This window comes from Macaca mulatta, chromosome 20 (assembly GCF_049350105.2).
Source record: "Macaca mulatta isolate MMU2019108-1 chromosome 20, T2T-MMU8v2.0, whole genome shotgun sequence".
Classification (NCBI taxonomy): Eukaryota; Metazoa; Chordata; class Mammalia; order Primates; family Cercopithecidae; genus Macaca; species Macaca mulatta.
In genome coordinates this window covers 16,737,329-16,755,781 of record NC_133425.1, presented here as the reverse complement: position 1 = coordinate 16,755,781, position 18,453 = coordinate 16,737,329, and the positions used below count along the sequence as shown (strand labels likewise).

Sequence of the window (18,453 nt, the reverse complement as noted above, 5' to 3'; positions counted from 1 at the left end):
CCCAACAGCACCTCCAGTGAAGCCCCAGGTTCTGCCCTCCCAGGGCATTTCTAACGCCTTTCTGAAATACCCGCTACAACCACAGTGGAGCTGCTTAGGAAAATGCTTTAGAATGGCAGTAGCTGGCGATGATGGAATACAGGAATTTATTTTTTAAATAGGCAATATATGACTCTTTTTGTTTTTAAGACAGGGTCTCACACTGTCACCCAGGCTGGAGTGCACTGGTGTGATCATGGCTCACTGCAGCCTCTACCTACCAGGCTCAAGCAATCCTCCCACCTCAACCTTCCGGGCAGCTGGGACCACAGGTGTATGCCACCATGCCCGGCCAATTTTTGTAGAACAGGGGTTTCTCCACGTTGCCCAGGCTGGTCTCGAACTCCTGAGCTCAGGCAATCCTCCCACCTTCGCCTGCCAAAGTGCTGGGATTACAGGTGTGACCCACACCGCACCTGGCCATGACTCAATTTTTAAAAAATATATGTGTGTGTATGTATGCAGGTGTGTGCATATGTTTATATAATACATATGCAGGCCATGCATGGTGGCTCACGTCTTTAATCCCAGCATTTTGGGAGGCCAAGGCAGGCAGATCACGAGGGCAGGGGTTCAAGACCAGCCCGGCCAACATGGTGAAACCCCATCTCTACTAAAGATACAAAAAATTAGCCAGGCGTGGTGGCGCGCCCCTAAGAGCCCAGCTACTCGGGAGGCTGAGGCAGGAGAATTGCTTGAACCCGGGAAGCGGAGGACGCAGTGAGCCAAGATTGTGCCACTGCACTCCAGCCTGGTGACAGGGCGAGACTCCATCTCAAAAAAAAAAAAAAAAAAAAAAAGTAAATACACATATATCAAGGTAAACAGTAAAAAGTTACTCTGGGCCGGGCGCGGTGGCTCAAGCCTGTAATCCCAGCACTTTGGGAGGCCGAGACGGGCGGATCACGAGGTCAGGAAATCGAGACCATCCTGGCTAACACAGTGAAATCCCGTCTCTACTAAAAAATACAAAAAACTAGCCGGGCGAGGTGGCGGCGCCTGTAGTCCCGGCTACTCGGGAGGCTGAGGCAGGAGAATGGCGTAAACCCGGGAGGCGGAGCTTGCAGTGAGCCGAGATCCGGCCACTGCACTCCAGCCTGGGCGACACAGCGAGACTCCGTCTCAAAAAAAAAAAAAAAAAAAAAAAGTTACTCTGCCCAAATGTAACCACCTCTTTTAGTTTCTCATGTATCCCTCTGGAATTCCTTAGGAATACAAGCAAATATAACCATGTAATTCTTACTTGTCTGCTTTTTTACAGAGGTATCATAGCAAATACACCAAGTGGATCTTCACGTTTTCACTTAAAAACTGGACCTTGGAGGCTGCCGCACATCTGTGCACAAAGGGCTTCCTCATCTTACTTCCTTCTGCAGGCATCCCACCCCACCACAGACTGGGTGGAACCCACTGTATTCCCCCAGCTCCTACCGCCTGCCACTTGGGAGGCTGCCCATCTTTTGCTAAACAATGACACAATGAGTTCCCTTAGAAACTGCTCCTTAAGCTAAAGAAAACATGAAAAGCCTGACCCGCACAACAATCGGGCTTTGCTTAATGGCTCATAAGCCTTGAAGAGGCAGAAACAAGGGAAAAGGCTCAAGTTACTTTTGATGACCTCAAGACACACAGTGAGAAACAGTAGTAACAAATGCAGACCCAGGCAGACCTAAGGGAATTTAGTCTTTAAAATATCACTAAAGGCCAGGCGCGGTGGCTTGCACCTGTAATCCCAGCACTTTGGGAGGCTGAGGCGGGCGGATCACTTGAGGTCAGAAGTTACGAGACCAGCCTGGCCAACATGATGAAACCCGACTCCACTAAAAATACCAAAATTAGCCAAGCATGGTAGTGGGTACCTGTAGTCCCAGCTACCCGGGAAGCGGAGGCAGGAGGATTGCTTGAACCTGGGAAGTCAACGCTCAGTGAGCCATGATCATGCCACTGCTCTCCAGCCAGAGCAAGACTCTGTCTCAAAACCAAAAAATAAAAATAAAAAAAGTGTAGTGTACCATTAGAAGACATGTGATTTGCTCAGTTCATTCCACACCTGAGAGATACTTATTTGCATGACCTGGGTGAAAACCCCAGCTTCCAAACAGGTTTCATGACTCCCTTCCCAACTGCAGCCAGGGGATAGCTCCAAAATACAGCCCCAATCCCATCTCACTGTGCTGAAAACTATTCCGAGCCAGAGCTCTCAGGATGGATCACAATCTCCACAACTGCAGCCTGTGGGTCCAGCCCCAGCTCACTGTTCCAGGGACCCCTTCATGACTCAGGGCCTTTGCAGAGTGGGTTCCCTCTACCCAGAGTCCTTCTCCCCATCACTGCCCTGACACACAATGTAGGGGCATCCTTCAGCTCTCAGTTGAAACATTCCTTCTGGAGGGAGGCCCACCTATCTCCCCACCCCTTTCTCAAACACGCCAGATCCCCCATTTAACAACTTCATGGTACTCTGTACTGTGCCTGCTAAGTACTCATCAGATTTTTTCATTAAATATTTCTCAGATGTTATTTTATGTTGTATATGTTACTTTACACATTATATGACATTTGCCACGAACATACTATATAATATCCAATAGACCATGTACAGTTATGACTAGATGAACCATGTGAATTGCCATTTGTAAAGGTCACGAGTTGGCGAACCACAGCCTGTGGGCCAAATTTAGCCTGCTGTATGCTTTTGTACAGCACACAGGCTAAGAATGGATTTCTTTCCTTTTTTTTTTTTTTTTTTTGGTCAGCATCTCACTCTGTTGCCCAGGCTGGAGTGCACTGGTGTGATCATAGCTGACTGTAGCCTCAACCTCCTGGACTTAAGCGATTCTCCCATCTCAGCCTCATGAGTAGCTGGGATACAGGCATGAGCTACCAAGCCTGGCTTTTTTTTTTTTTTTTTGTAGAGACAGTGATATGGCTTGGCTGTGTCCCCACCCAAATCTCATCTTGAACTGTAGTTCCCATAATCCTCACATGTCGTGGGAGAAATCCAGTGGGAGGTAATTGAATCATGGGGGTGGTTACCTCCATGCTGTTCTTGTGACAGTGAGTTCTCATGAGATCTGAGTTTGCTCAACACTTCTCAGCAAAAGAAGTGCTTTTGCTCAGCACTTCTCCTTCCTGCCACCATGTGAAGAAGGACATGTTTGCTTTCCTTTCCACTGTGAGTGTAAGTTTCCTGAGGTCTCCCCAGCCCTGTGGAATTGTAAGTCAATTAAACCTCTTTCCTTTATAAACTACCTAGTGTTGGGCAGTTCTTTATAGCAGCACTGAGAACAGACTAATACAAACAGAGTCTCACTTTGTTGCTGAGGCTGATCTCAAACTCCTGGGCTCAAGCAATCCTCCCACCTTGGCCTCTCAAAGTGCTGAGATTACAGGCATAAGCCACCATGACTGGCCAATTTTTATATACATATTATAAGGAAGACTATTTGCCCCTGGGCCTGCGAGACCTAAAGTATGTATTACCCAATCCTTCACAGAAAAAGCATGCCAACCCCTGCTCAAAGTCAAAAATTGTTGAAGGCTGGCATCTTTCTATGTCTCCATCAGATGTTTATTTTATATGTTATTTTTTCGATGTCTCGCTCTCCCTAGACTGTTTCTTTAGGGCAGTGAATGCACTGGAGCTGTCCCTCAAAATATCACTCCCCACTCACTGTGCAGAATTCCTGGGGTGTGGCAAGCACTCAGGAAGTACCTATAGAATCTATGAATGGACATCAGAACGAGTCTCAGCAAAATGTCAACTCAGTGTAGCTAGCATTTGTGATCACAAGGCCAGGCACACACCACACCAGGTCTTAAATAAAAATAGGCCGGGCGCGGTGGCTCAAGCCTGTAATCCCAGCACTTTGGGAGGCCGAGACGGGCGGATCACGAGGTCAGGAGATCGAGACCATCCTGGCTAACACGGTGAAACCCCGTCTTTACTAAAAAATACAAAAAACTAGCCAGGCGAGGTGGCGGGCGCCTGTAGTCCCAGCTACTCGGGAGGCTGAGGCAGAAGAATGGCGTAAACCCGGGAGGCGGAGCTTGCAGTGAGCTGAGATCCGGCCACTGCACTCCAGCCTGGGCCACAGAGCGAGACTCCATCTCAAAAAAAAATAAATAAATAAAAATAAAAATAAATAAGTAGGGTCATAAAAATATCTAATGTTGACTATAGTCACTTTGAATATTGAATACAGTCACTCTGGAAGGCCAAGAGGCCAAGATGGGAGGAAGACCAAGAAGGCTTGAGGCCAGGAGTTCAAGACCAGCCAGGGCAACATAGTGAGACCCCATCTCTAAAAAATAAAATCTAAGAAGGACCGAGGTACTAAGATTTGCCTACCTGGAGACTGGAGGCATGCACAATTCTGAATATACTAAACTGAGTGGCACACTTTATAGGTGCATCATATGGTATGTGAGTTACATCTTAACAAAGCTGTTTATTAAAAAAAAAAAAAGAGAGAGAGAGAATAAGCCCCAGGGTCATTTTGGCTATATGCAAATCTTTGCCTTGCACATGCTGCCTTTAACACTCTCCTCAAAAGAATTAATAAATACACTTAGGCCTCACTTTATCATCTCAGGAAGAGTGTACCTCATCTAGACTACTTTGCATTTGTGGAAAAAAAAATTTTTTTTTTTTTTTTTTTTTTTTTGACATGGAGTCTCGCTCTGTCTCCAGGCTGGAATGCAGTGGCGCAATCTCAACTCACTGCAACGTCCGCCTCCCGGGTTCAAGTGATTCTTCTGCCTCAGCCTCCCAAGTAGCTGGGACTACAAGCGAGCACCACCACGCCCAGCCAATTTTTGTATTTTTAGTAGAGATGGGGTTTCACCATGTTGTCCAGGATGGTCTCAATCTCTCGACCTCATGATCCGCCTGCCTCAGCCTCCCAAAGTGCTGGGACTACAGGTGTGAGCCAACACGCCTGGCCAAAAAAAAACTTAAATGTATGTCTTTTCCTGTTGCTATTAATATGTTGCTTGTTGCCTTAATAAATCCAAGGTTTCTCACCCTCAACACTACTGATGTTTTAGGCTGGATAAGTCTGTCCTGTGTATCATAGGATGTTTATAGCATTCCTGACCCCAACCCAATAGACAGCAACTGCACCCCCACCCCAAACTGTGACAACGAAAATGTCTCTAGACATCACTGAACGTCCTCCGAGAGACAGATCACTCCCCATTGAGATCCACTGCCTTAACATTCTTTTCTGTGTGGTCCCACTCCTGCCACCAGTATTTAGTGACTCTGAAGACCCAACCACCAGCCTACCCATTCATTTAAAAAATTTACTGAGTTTGGCTTGCATCAGGATTTGAACCAGAAACAACCACATTTAAATCCTGCCCTCAAAAAGCTTAGACTCTTGAATATAACGTAGGTACATAAATGGACATTATGAAAGATTTTAAAAGCACAAAGTACCATCAAAGAGATACACATAAGAGGCAAAAGATATCCAGAAAAGAGTTTCACAAAGCAAAAAGGAAAACTCAGCTTCCCCATTCATACAGCAAGGACAATACCTGTTTTTTGTTGTTGTTGTTGTTGTTGTTGTTTGTTTTTGAGATGGGGTTTCACTCTGTCACCCAGGCTGGAAAGCAGTGGTGTGCAATCATAGCTCACTGCAGCCTCAATCTCCTGAGCTCAGGAGAGCCTCCCATCTCACCCTCCAAAGTTAGAACCACAGGTGCATGCCACCAAATCCAGCTAAATTTTTAAGAGATGTGGTCTGGCCATGTTCCCCAGGCTGGTCTCAAGCTCCTGGCCTCAAGCAATCTTCCCCCCTTGGCCTCCCACAGTGCTGGGATTACAGGCATGAGCACCATGTGCAACCAATACCTGCTTTTCATCAGAGACATTGTGAAGATGAAAATTTATATATTAAATATTTCATTTTCACCCATTTAAAATGGGCAGTATTTTTTCCATTTTGCTGAGGAAGAGACTAAGGCACAGAGAAGTAAAGCAACTTGCCCAAAGTTGTACAGCCCGTAAAAAGAAGAAAATTTCAACACAGACAGGCTAGCTCGCTGTTGCATGTACTGCCTCCTTAATATGGATAAAATCATTCACGTGACAACAGATGGGTGCCCCGTGACCACCCTACTCCTGGAAGTCGTTATTTCCACTCGAGAGGTCAAAGCAGGCTTCTTGAAGTGACTAAAATCTACGAAGGGTTGGCTGGGCACAGTGGCTCACACCTGTAATCCCAGCACTTTCAAAGGCCAAAATGGGAGGATCACTTGAGACCATGAGTTCAGGACCAGCCTAGGCAACACAGACCTCCATCTCAAATGGCCAAGGTGCTAAGATTTGCCAACATGGAGACAGGAGGGAACCTCACTCCAAGAGGGACATACACGGAAGACAGTCACAAGCTTAGGGGGTACAAGCTGGCCACGGTGGCTCATGCCTATAATCCCGGTATTTTGGGAGACCGAGGAAAGAGGATCACTTGGGTCCAGGAGTTCCAGAACAGACTGGGCAACATAGTGAGACCCCATCTCTCTTAAAAATAAAAATAGATCATAAAAAATGGGACAAAGAGCCAGAAGAGGACCAGATGGCCAATACAGCTGGGAAGACAGGCCAGAGCCAGGATGAGTTAAGTGAAGGAAAATGAAACTTCACTTAGGATTCAAACCAGGAAAATGCTGCATCACCCAGACGTTGCAAAAGCTCCCAGAAGTTGTGAAACTCAGAGAGAAATTTTCTGGCTTAATCTTTTCTTGAATATAGCTAAGAACAAGAAACTGGAAAAACCACTGTCATCTTCAAACACTCCCTCGGAGACACCCCAGTCTCCACTACTCCCTCTCCCCCAACCCCAGAGCCTCCCATCTCAAGGAGTGTCCTGGCTCACCCATCTCCCTGTGCTATGCCAAACTGAAACCCTCACTCCCCATCCTGGCCAGCCAGCATCACAACACAGATGGCCCAGGGGCAGGCAGGGTCGAAGGGACTGACCATGACATGGTAGTCAAGGGCATGGGCTCTGCGGCAGCAGATCTGGGCTCAAGTCCTGGTCCTACTATTTCCAGGCTGTGTGGTCTGGGGGAAGTCACCCAACCTCTCTGGCTTCCAGTTCCTGCGTGCCAAATTAAAAGAATAACACCCATCTCTCATGGCTATTGCACACAATGTGGGGAAGACAGAGGACTCGTTAGGGGTTGAGTTTGCTGCAGTTACTTCTCCCACAGTATTATCACTACTAAGACCATTGTCATCATCACTGTTAGAGTAAACAGCTCATAAAGCCACATGCCAAAATGCTGAAGCCCCCCTAGTAGACGGACTAATCCTCCAGCCTCCAAGATGAGCCAAACTCATCTGGCACAGCCTGTTGGAAAAGACTCCTCTCTGGCACCCCCCCAGGGTATTTATGGGGCAAGATGGAGCATGGGGTACTGGCCAGGCCCTGGAGCCAGACAGCCTGGGTTTCAGTCCAGTCCTGTCATTTACTAGCTGGGTGAATTCACCTCTCTCTGCCTCCTTTCCCCACCCATAAGGTGGGAACAATCACAGTCCCTGCTTCACAGGGAGCTTGTCATGATTAAATTATTATTAGCACTTAAAAGGCATTAACAACAGTCCCTGGCACTTCGGAAGTGCCAAGGAAACATTAATGATCCACCTTTTCTCTGTTGAGTTTTCTTTTTCTTTTTCTTTTTCTTTTGGAGACAGAGTTTTGCTCTTGTTGCCCAGGCTGGAGTGCAGTAGTGCAATCTCGGCTCACTGCAATGTCTGCCTCCCGGGTTCAAGCAATTCTCCTGCCTCAGCCTCCCAAGTAGCTGGGATCACAGGCATGTGCCATCACTATGCCCGATTGATTTTATATTTTAGTAGAGACGGGATTTCACCATGTTGGCCAGGCTGGTCTCGAACTCCTGATCTCAGGTGATCCGCCCACCTCGGCCTCCCAGAGTGCTGGGATAACAGGCGTGAGCCACCACGTCTGGCCTCTGTTGAGTTCTAGATGTGTCTTTCTCTACTACCTGTCATTTCCCCCAAAGCAAGACCATGTCCATTTAATTCTCCTGATGCATATAGGACACGCTTATTAAATACTCATTCAACAAATAAAAGGTGGCCAGGTGCAGTGGCTCACCCCTATAATCCCAGTACCTTGGGAGGCTGAGGTGGGTGGATCACCTGAGGTTGGGAGTTCCAGACCAGTTTGACCAACATGGGAGAAACCCCCGTCTGTAATAAAAATACAAAATTAGTCGGGCATGGTGGCACATGCCTGTAATCCCAGCTACTTGGGAGGCTGAGGAAGGAAAACCACTTGAACCCAGGAGGCAGAGGTTGCTATGAGCCAAGATCCTGCCATTGCACTCCAGCCTGGGCAACAAGCAAAACTCAGTCTCAAAAAAAAGAAAAAAAAACACACACACACACAAAACACAAATAAAAGGTGATCAATCTGAAAAGCAACCCAGAATTTAGGCAGAGAAAAGCCTAACCATGCATACCCCACTTTCACCCAGCAATCCAACTTTACAGACAGGAGTCCAAAGGAAATAACTCCAGCAAGAAAAGGAACAACGTGTACAAGCTGGGCCATTTCACAAGAGCAAAAAACCAGGAGAACTCCCAAGTACTTAAGAGCCAAGCAAACTGGGGCAGGTGATCCGATTAAAAAATGACCCAGCTGTCACAATACAAACTGCATGATCTCCTGCACCCCAGGAGAGGCCACCCCTAAAGGTGGTAGGTAGCATTGGCCATGGGGCTTACATTCTGGGGCAAGGATTTTTAAACCATGAGTAAAAGCAGAACAAGAAATACAGCAGGCAACATCTCTGACTGCCTAAGAGCTGTGCTTAAGGGTGAGGGGAGGCTGGACATGGTGGCTCATACCTGTCATCCCAGCACTTTGGGAAGCCAAGGCGGGGGGATCACTTGAGGTCAGGGGTTCGAGACCAACCTGGCCAACATGGTGAAACCCTGTCTCTATTAAAAATGCAAAAATTAGCTGGGCATGGTGGCAAACAACTTGTAATCCCAGTGACTTGGAGGCTGAGATGGGAGGATCACTTGAACCCGGGAGACAGAGGCTGCAGTGAATCGAGATCATGCCACTGCACTCCAGCCTGGGCGACAGAGTGAGACTCCGTATCAAACACAGAAAGACAGACAGACAGACAGAAACTAGAAGCTATTATTATACTGCATTGATTCTAAGACTCTGTTTCTTCCTATTTTGCTATCTTTGATACTTGTCTGCGTCTCTCAATTAGCACATCCTATAAACGCTGCTGGCTACTTTTTATATCCTAACATCTCTGAAATCAGGATGCAAGTCACAAATGCTGGCCTCTAGGATTCCATGAAATGCAGTATGTCCACATCAACAGCCTGGTCTCTCTAACTGAATGATTAAGGGATGGTGAGAGGCTTTTTTCTAAGTTTCCAGAATTAAGAAGGAAAAATAAAAAATTCCCTTACTTCTTAGCCACACCAACTCAAGGAAACAGGCAGTCATCACACCCCCCCACTCCCCACTCCCACTCTGTAATAGCTCAATTAACTTTAATGGGGGGTGAGCATCATGGTCAAGCTACCAGACCAGGCCAGCTCAGGCAAACCTGCCAGCAGCCTGATCGCTGATAATGTCCACCTACCAGCTGCCTTCTTGTCTCCACAAGGCCCATGCCTAGGCCATGTTTGTGTTTGCCAAACCAAGGCAGACAGGAGAAAATAAAAAATAAAATCTCCCACTTGCCAAAGCACAGCCCTTTCCAAAGCACATGGTCACCAAGAGGCCCTGATTTCTGCCAGGTCCCAGGAATACTCTCTGCAAGGCACAGTGCTCTTTTAGAAGCACTCACATAGGATTTGCCTGGCAAGAGGGCTATCATTTCAACCACTTCAGCTTTAGGGTCAATGAGCCGCGTCCTCACCAGTCTCTGTAAGGGACATATCTTGATATCTCGAATTTGCATGCACATTCTTTTTTTTTTTTTTGGGGGGGGGGGGACAGGGTCTCACTCTGTTGCCCAAGCTGGAATACAGTGGTGCAATCGTGGCTCACTGCAGCCTCAACCTCCCAGGCCCAAGTGATCATCCCACCTCTACCTCCTCAGTAGCTGTGACAACAGGCATGCACCATCAAACCTAGCTAATTTTTTTAAAAAATTTTTGTAGAGATGGGGTCTTGCTACGTTGCCCAAGCTGGTTTCAAACTCCTGGGCTCAAGCCATTCTCCAGCCTTGACCTCCCAAAGTGCTAGAATTACAAGCATGAGTCAACATGCCCAGCCCACATGACACGAACATTTTAAACTGCATCACAGGATTGCTGGAGATCTGATAGTAACTGTGAGAACGGACCTTGAAAACCACCAAGCAGGCCACAGTGTTGCTGATAGTCACCCAGGAGAAAACACAATCACAATGGACATATTGCAGTATTACCATAACATGGCTTGTATATAACTCCTGGCAGCAGGTGGACTGCGTCCATGCCAGGGTTTCTCAACTGCAGTACTACTGACATTTGGGTCCAGAGGACTTTTCACTGTGGGAGCCCATCCTGTATTGTAGGATGTTTAGCACATACCTGGCCTCTGCCACTAGACTCTAGGCAGGCACTCCCTGCCCCATCACGACAGCCAACAATGTTTCCAGACACTGCCAAATGTCCCCTGGAGACAAAATCATCCAGAGTTAAGAACCACTGATATAGGCGATTTAAAGAATATATTTTCTTCTTAGTGCTATATTTGCATTAATAGCTATTAAGTAAGCACATAAAATGACCCACCTGTGACTTCAAATACATTCTAAAGTGATACGAAACTTCCTTTTGCGATAACTTTGTTAAGGCTTAAAAAGTGAATTGATTGAAAGAAAAACATTAGCTGAGTGTGGTGGCTCATGCCTGTCATCTCAGCACTTTGGGAGGCTGAGGTGGGCAGATGGCTTGAGCTCACGAGTTCAAAAGCAGCCTGGGCAACAGGGTGAGACCTCATCTCTACAAATAATACAAAAATTAGCCAGGTGTGGTGGTGCATGCAGTAGTCCTAGCTACTCTGGAGGCTAAGGTGGGAGGATGGCTTCAGCCTACGAAGTAGAGATTACAGTGAGCTGAGATCATGCCACCACACTCTAGCCTGGGCAACAGAGCCAGCCAGATCTTGTCTCAAAAAAAAAAAAAAAGTAAATAAGTACATGTTGGACAATAGTGCCTGGCTTACTCAAAAGTTTCTCTGTTACTGTTTCCTCCTAGAGAAGCATAAAACAAAATTATAGTTTTTCCCGCCTCCCTTGCAGCTAGAAATGGTCCTGTAATCCAGTTCCAGCCAAGGAGACATGAGCAGAAGTCTGCAGTGTGGACAGAGAAGCCTTTGGGGAAGGCTTTGACTTTCCTGAATAGAAAGGAACCCATGAGGCTGGTGCGACCTTTCCCTCTTCCTACCTTGAACCCAGATATATTGGTTAGGGCTGTAGCAGCCGTTTAGGGGCCTTGAGGAAAAGACAATGAAAACAGCAGAGATGTCAGTCCTAAGGGCTCTGCATCACTAATCCAATGCCAGCAACTCCAAGAGGTACTGGAATTCCTGACATGTAAAAAATAAACAAATAAATACCTTTCTGCTTAGGCTGCTGAAGTTGGGCTGTTTCTTGAAGCCAAATGCAGTCCTAACAGATACAAGGTAAGAGACAGATGTCAAAATCCTGAAGACTAGACTCAAACGACTGAGGTGCAAAAAAGCTGGGGAAAGGGCAGGCTTTGAGTCAAACTGCTGGATTTGAATACCGTGTCCACCCCTTGCTAGCGATACGATCCTGGGCATGTTTAACTGTATCACAGTTTCCCCATCTAAAATAAAAAGTCATTATAGCACCCACCCAGCATGACTGTTTGCCTGAAACAAGGTATGCGCAGAGAGGGCTGGGCATACCACACAACACAGAGCAACCTCAATGCACGTTATTTTATTTATAAAATAAACTCTTGGAGGTTCCCTCTCTCAGCTTTGGAGCTTCCCCTCCTCTGTCTCTGTGCAGGGGACCTTCTTCCTTCTCCCTTCCTTCTTGCCTATTAAACTCTCCACTCCTTAAAACCACTCCATGTGTGTCTGTGTCATTTTATCTAAACCAGCATGAGGACCAAGAACCCTGGTATTCCTTCACTCATCAGAGCTGTATCATTTTGGTGTGTTGGCCAGGAAAGGAAATTCTTTCTTCAGACTGAAGCAATCAAACTCCAAATGGTGTTGTAAACTGAACCACACATGGACACACCATTCTTCTGAGGACCCTCAGATCCACCCCAGGAGGAGCCATAGCTGCTGTTCCCCATTCGACACCCCTTGTCACCAGGAAGTAGCCAGAAGAAGTCGTCGCCCAAAACCCCCTAACAGCAGTTAGTGTGGCATCTCCACAGGGGGTAATGTTGTAGGAGTCAAGAAATTATTTTGGGCAAATAGAGAGGAAAAAGGGGTCCTTGGGAAATTTTTAGTTTTTAAAGCATCTCCGGAAAAGTCTCTTGTAAAGCCCTGGCTCTTAGAGACAGGCCAGCAACCTTTGATATGCAAATACAAGCCATTAGAAACTGGTCCACCCAAACATGGCGATTCCCACAGCCTTCTTGCCCTTTCCCCACATGTTCCTGGCAACATGGCCGCCGCCACGCATCCCCCAAGTGTGCAGAACATCATGGTACCCTGCATTTGCATATTAAAAGGCTAGGGTGGGAGGGCCAGCTTTTGCATGCACTACATGAAAGACATGCCTAGTCAAACCAATCCCCTGAGCCCTATGCAAATCAGACACCGCCTCTTCCAGCCTCTATATATACCTAGCTGCTATCTATGGCAGCTGGGGTTCCCTCTCTCAGCTTTGGAGCCCCCCTCCCTCTGTCTCTCTACAGGGGAGCTTCTTCCTTCTCCCTTCTTTCTTGCCCCTTCTTGCCTATTAAACTCTCCACTCCTTTAAATAAACAAACAAACTCTTACCAACGTCACATAAGTAAGTTGGGGATACAGCAAAGACTGGAAGTGATTTAGTCACTGGTTCTTTCCAACACTTGAGAAGGAAGTTGTCTTCAGGGATTGAGTTGAAGGGCAGGTATAATGGCTCATACCTGTAATCCAAACACTTTGGGAGGCCGAGGCAGGAGGATGGCTTGAGCCCAGGGGTTTGAAACTAACCTGGACAACACACAGAGACCTCATCTGTACAAATTAAAATATATATATAATTTTAAAGAAATAATTGTGTTGTAAATATCCCTGTCTTAGAACTAATGCCTAAGCAAGGAGGAGGGAAAGGAAACCACCAAGGCTTCCCGCAGGATCCAAGTCCTACAGGCCCAATTCTCAGCCTCATTGTGTTCCTTTTCTCCCCACTACCCTTTGAGTTCCAGCCACAGTGGCCTTCCTCATTAGGCCGGTGCTTCTGCACATGCATTTCCCACTACCTAGAACATTCTTACCTTCTGCTTTTGCCTATGTAGCAGAAACTGCTAGCTGCACTCCAGTATCAACTCTCCCTCATCCCTGAGTAACAACATCTTCAGCTGGGTACATACTGCTTAGAAAGGAAACTACATTTCCCAGGCTCCTTTGCAGGCTAGAGATACCACATGACTAGGTACAAGCCAATGGGATGTGACAAGAGACACGGGCAACCTCCAGGTTGTGCCCTTACTCTGCTTTCCTACTGGCTGCCACATGGACATGGAGATACACCATCTTGATCCATGCAGATGAGGGCAGCAGAGCAACAAGATGGAAGGGGCCTGGGACCCTGATTATTTTGGGGACAGGGCTGCCACACTAGCTGGGATTTTTACATGAGAGAGAAATGAGCTTGTATCTTAAGCCACTTGGGGTCTTCGCCACACATAGCCAAACTTGTATCATCAAACGGGTTTCCCCACTTCAGAAATCTCCTTTTTTCTCTCCAACCAGATGAAATCCTGCTATTGCACTCACCGGGCACCATGCAGCTCCCCTTCATAGCACTTCCTGATGACTGTTCATTTATTTGGCCATTTCCCCAACAAGACTGGGGCTCAAGGAAGGCAGGGAACCATGCTCTGTACACAGCTGGATTCCCAGTATGGAGCCCAGGTAAGGGCTATGCCAGACCCTCAGAGACTGTCACCTGAATGGGACCAGCCAGGCCATGGGACCAATTCATGGGTACTGACCCTCGGAGATTCTACCTCCTGCAAAGAGCTCCTAAAAGGGTCTAAGACACCCACTCACCGAAGTCTTGCCTCGAATTTCACCAGGACCCACCTGTACACAGAGGTTAAAAAAAAGACTATGGGCTGGGAGCAGTGGCTCACGCCTGTAATCCCAGCACTTTGGGAACCCAAGGTGGGTGGATCACCTGAGGTCAGGAGTTCAAGACCAGCCTGGCCAACATGGCAAAACCCGTCTCTACTAAAAAGACAAAAATTAGCCAGGCGTGGTGGCACATGCCTGTAATCCCAGCTACTTGGGAGGCTGAGGCAGGAGAATTACCTGAACCCAGGTGAAGGAGGTTGCAGTGAGCCGAGATCATACCACTGCACTCCAGCCTGGGCAACAAGAGAGAAACTCTCTCTCAAAAAAAAAAAAAAGAAAAGACTATGACCAGCTGCCTAAATCGGAAACAATTATCAGCAAATACTCAGATCCATGTTCATTTCATCTGCAATTACGTATCAATTAACAAAAATGCGTCATAATCAAGATGCACCAGTCCATGCAAACAAAAAAATAAAGACTATATGTCTTGTTTTTTCTGAGACAGAGTCTTGCTCTGTTGCCCAGGCTGGAGCGCAGTGGCATCATCTCGGCTCACTGGAACCTCCTGCTCCCAGGTTCAAGCAATCCTCATGCCTCCCTTCCCAGTAGCTGGGATTACAGGCAAGCGCCATCACAGTTAATTTTTGTATTTTTAGTAGATACGGAGTTTCACCATGTTGGACAGCCTGGCCTTGAACTGCTGACCTCAAGTGATCTGCCCACCTCAGCCTCTCAAAGTACTGAGATTACAGGTGTGAGCCACCACACCTGGCTGACTGTTTTCAATGCAAAAAAAAAAAAAAAGAAAAAAAATTAGCTGGGCATTGTGGTGAATACCTGTAGTCCCAGCTACTCCAGAGGCTAAGGTGGCAGGATTGCTTGAGCCTGAGAGGTCATGGCTGCAGTGGGCCATGATCATGCCCTGGCACTCCAGCCTGAGCAACAGAGGAAATCCTGTCTCAAATATATACGTTTTTGTAGAATCCCATTCTTGTTTTTAAAAAAATACCATATATTTATGGCTGGGCACGGTGGCTCAGATCTGTAATCCTAGCAACTTTGGGAGGCTGAGGCAGGTGGATCACCTGAGGTCATGAGTTTGACACCAGCCTGGCCAAAATGGTAAAACCTCATCTCTACTAAAAATACAAAAATTAGTTGGACATAGTGGTGCATGCCTGTAGTCCTAGCTATTCGGCAGGTGGAGGCTGCAGTGAGCAGAGATCATGCCACTGCACACCAGCCTGGATAACAGAGCGAGACTCTGTCTCAAAAAAAAATTACTATAGCCGGGCGCGGTGGCTCATGCCTGTAATCCCAGCACTTTGGGAGGCTGAGGCGGGTGGATCATGAGGTCAGGAGATCGAGACCATCCTGGCTAACACGGTGAAACCCCGTCTCTACTGAAAACGCAAAAAAAAATTGGCCAGGTGTGGTGGCGGGCGCCTGTAGTCCCAACTACTCGGGAGGGTGAGGCAGGAGAATGGCGTGAACCCGGGAGGCAGAGCTTGCAATGAGCCGAGATTGCGCCACCGCACTCCAGCCTGGGCGACTGAGCAAGACTCCATCTCAAAAAAAAAAAAAAAAATTACTATATATTTAGAATCTGTGGAGAAGAGAGGCTGAAAATTAAAAACATCAACCTGCCAATAAGATTGTCTCTACAAGAGGCCGGGCACGGTGGCTCACACCAGTAATCCCAGCACTTTGGGGGGCCGAGGTGGGCGGATCACCTGAGGTCAGGAATTCAAGATCAGTCTGGCTAACACGGCAAACCTTGTCTCTACTAAAAATACAAAAGTTAGCCGGGCATGGTAGTGCATGGTACACACCTGTAATCCCAGCTACTCGGGAGGCTGAGGCAGGAGAATCACTTGAACTTGGGAGACGGAGGTTGCAGTGAGCCGAGATCGTGCCACTGCACTCCAGACTGGGCCATGGAGCAAGACTCTGTCTCAAAAAACATAATAAAAAAAATTACTGCCGGGCACGGTGGCTCACGCCTGTAATCCCAGCACTTTGGGAGGCCGAGGCGGGCGGATCACAAGGTCAGGAGATCGAGACCACGGTGAAATCCCATCTCTACTAAAAATACAAAAAATTAGCCGGGCGCAGTGGCAGGCGCCTGTAGTCCCAGCTACTCGGGAGGCTGAGACAGGAGAATGGCGTGAACCCGGGAGGCGGAGCTTGCAGTGAGCCGAGATCGCGCCACTGCACTCCAGCCTGGGCAACAGAGCGAGACTCCGTCTCAAAAAAAAAAAAAAAAGGAAAAAAAAAAAATCTCTAGAAGAGATTTTCATGTTTCACTCATTTCTGCACTGTTTTCATTCTATAGTGTACCCCTTATAACATCAGACACAGAGGAGAAAGAGTAGGATTAAAGAAATCCCTTTAAGTAATTCAATCTCTACCATGTTTATAGTAACAGAAAACCTGGAACTTCCGAAATATGTGTACGTCAGCGGTTCTCAGAGTTGTGATAGTCTGGCTTCACACATATGCTATGATTTAGGTAGTTAAACACGTGTTTTTGTGTTTTGGAGACAGTGTCATGCTGGTGCCGAGGCTGGAGTGCAGTGGTACAATCACAGCTCACTGCAGCCCAACCTCCCGGGATCAAGCAATCCTCCCACCTCCGCCTCCTGAGTAGCTGGGACTACAGGCATGTGCCATCATGCCTAGCTAATAATAATTATTATTATTATTTTGTAGGGATGGAGTCTTTCTGTTGCCCAGGCTGGACTCAAACTCCTGGGCTCAAATGATCCCCCCACCTCAGCATCACAAAGTGCTGGGATCAGACGACAGCAACAGTACCCAGTCCAAGTTTTCTTAATCCTAAACTACAAATAAAACTGCAGAATGAATCTCCCCACACATCAGTCCAATTTCAGAGCTGAAACCTGATATCCACCCCGTCCAAGAGACTCACCCAGACCCGGGTACCCTACAGACAGATGCTCTATAACAACAGGGTGAATTAACCTGAATCGTCTACACTGATTTTCAAACCTAGGCTCCCAAACTTGGCCTCTTCACCCGGCATACACCTCCCTGGCTTCCTTTGGAGCTACACCATCTCTTCACTCCAGCCTCCTCCACCCCATCCCCACGGCCCTTTGGAGAATGTAAAGGGTGTGAATTTTCTCCAAACACTCCCCTACCAAGTATGCAGAGAACTGGACATAGGCCAGCTTTGTCCCAAGTACCAAGCATCAAACGGCTCACTCCACAGATCTCAGGGGATGGGGAATGAACGTTAAAGATGAAAGAGCTCTATTAAACCACTGCAGGCCCGGCGCGGTGGTGCCCACCTGTAATCCCAGCACTTTGGAAGGCTGAGGCAGGAGAATTGCTTGAGGACAGAAGTTTAAGGCTGCAGTGAGCTATGTTCATGCCACTGCACTCCAGCCTGGGTGACAGGGCAAGACCTCATCTCTAAAAAAAATTAAAAATTAGCTGGGCATGTTGACCAAGCATCTATAATCCAAGATACTCAGGAGGCTGAGGCAGGAAGATCGCTTGAGGCCAGGAGTTCAAGGCTGCAGTGAGCCATGATCATACCACTGCACTCCAGCCTGAGCAACAGAATGAGACACTGTCTCTTAAAAAAAAAAAAAAAAAGAGAGAGAGAGAGAGAGAAAAGCAACTACAGTTGCAGCCCTCAGAGAGATCCTGATCTAACATGCAATCCTAAGTTAGTAAATTAGTGAAGCCTTATCAAAGGGCTCGCAGATAAGCCAACCTAATTATAACTACTGGGTTACCCGTCCCAATGCCAGAGAGCTCCAACTTTCTTCCTGGCCATAGGTCTCCAGCCTTACCAGGCCAGGCTGATGGAGGAAGCAGAGAAGAGCCTGACTTTTCTTTTTTTTTTTTGAGATGAAGTCTCTATCACCCAGGCTGGAGTGCAGTGGCGCAATCTCAGTTCACTGCAACCTCCGTCTCCTGGGTTCAAGCAATTCTCCTTCCTCAGCCTCCCAAATACCTGGGATTACAGGCACCTGTCACTACACCCAGCTAATTTTTGTATTTTTAGTAGAGACCGGGTTTCACCATGTTGGTCATGCTGGTCTCCAACTCCTGACCTCGTGATCTGCCCACCTCGGCCTTCCAAAGTGCTGGGATTACAGCCATGAGCCAC

General features: G+C 47.4%; 1 protein-coding gene and 1 long non-coding RNA gene across 18 annotated transcripts in view; one reads left to right on the top strand and one right to left on the bottom strand.

Annotated features, from left to right (window-relative positions):
• The window catches only part of LOC144338368 (uncharacterized), a 28,388-nt gene extending 10,453 nt beyond the window's left edge, over positions 1-17,935 (top strand). Inside the window, exons 2-3 of the long non-coding RNA XR_013412395.1 lie at positions 14,380-14,834; positions 17,046-17,935. This is a non-coding gene — a long non-coding RNA (uncharacterized LOC144338368). The remainder of the gene's footprint in view (positions 1-14,379; positions 14,835-17,045) is intronic.
• Positions 1-18,453, bottom strand: part of ABCC1 (ATP binding cassette subfamily C member 1) — a 192,744-nt gene that overhangs the window by 157,059 nt on the left and 17,232 nt on the right. The window lies entirely within an intron of this gene.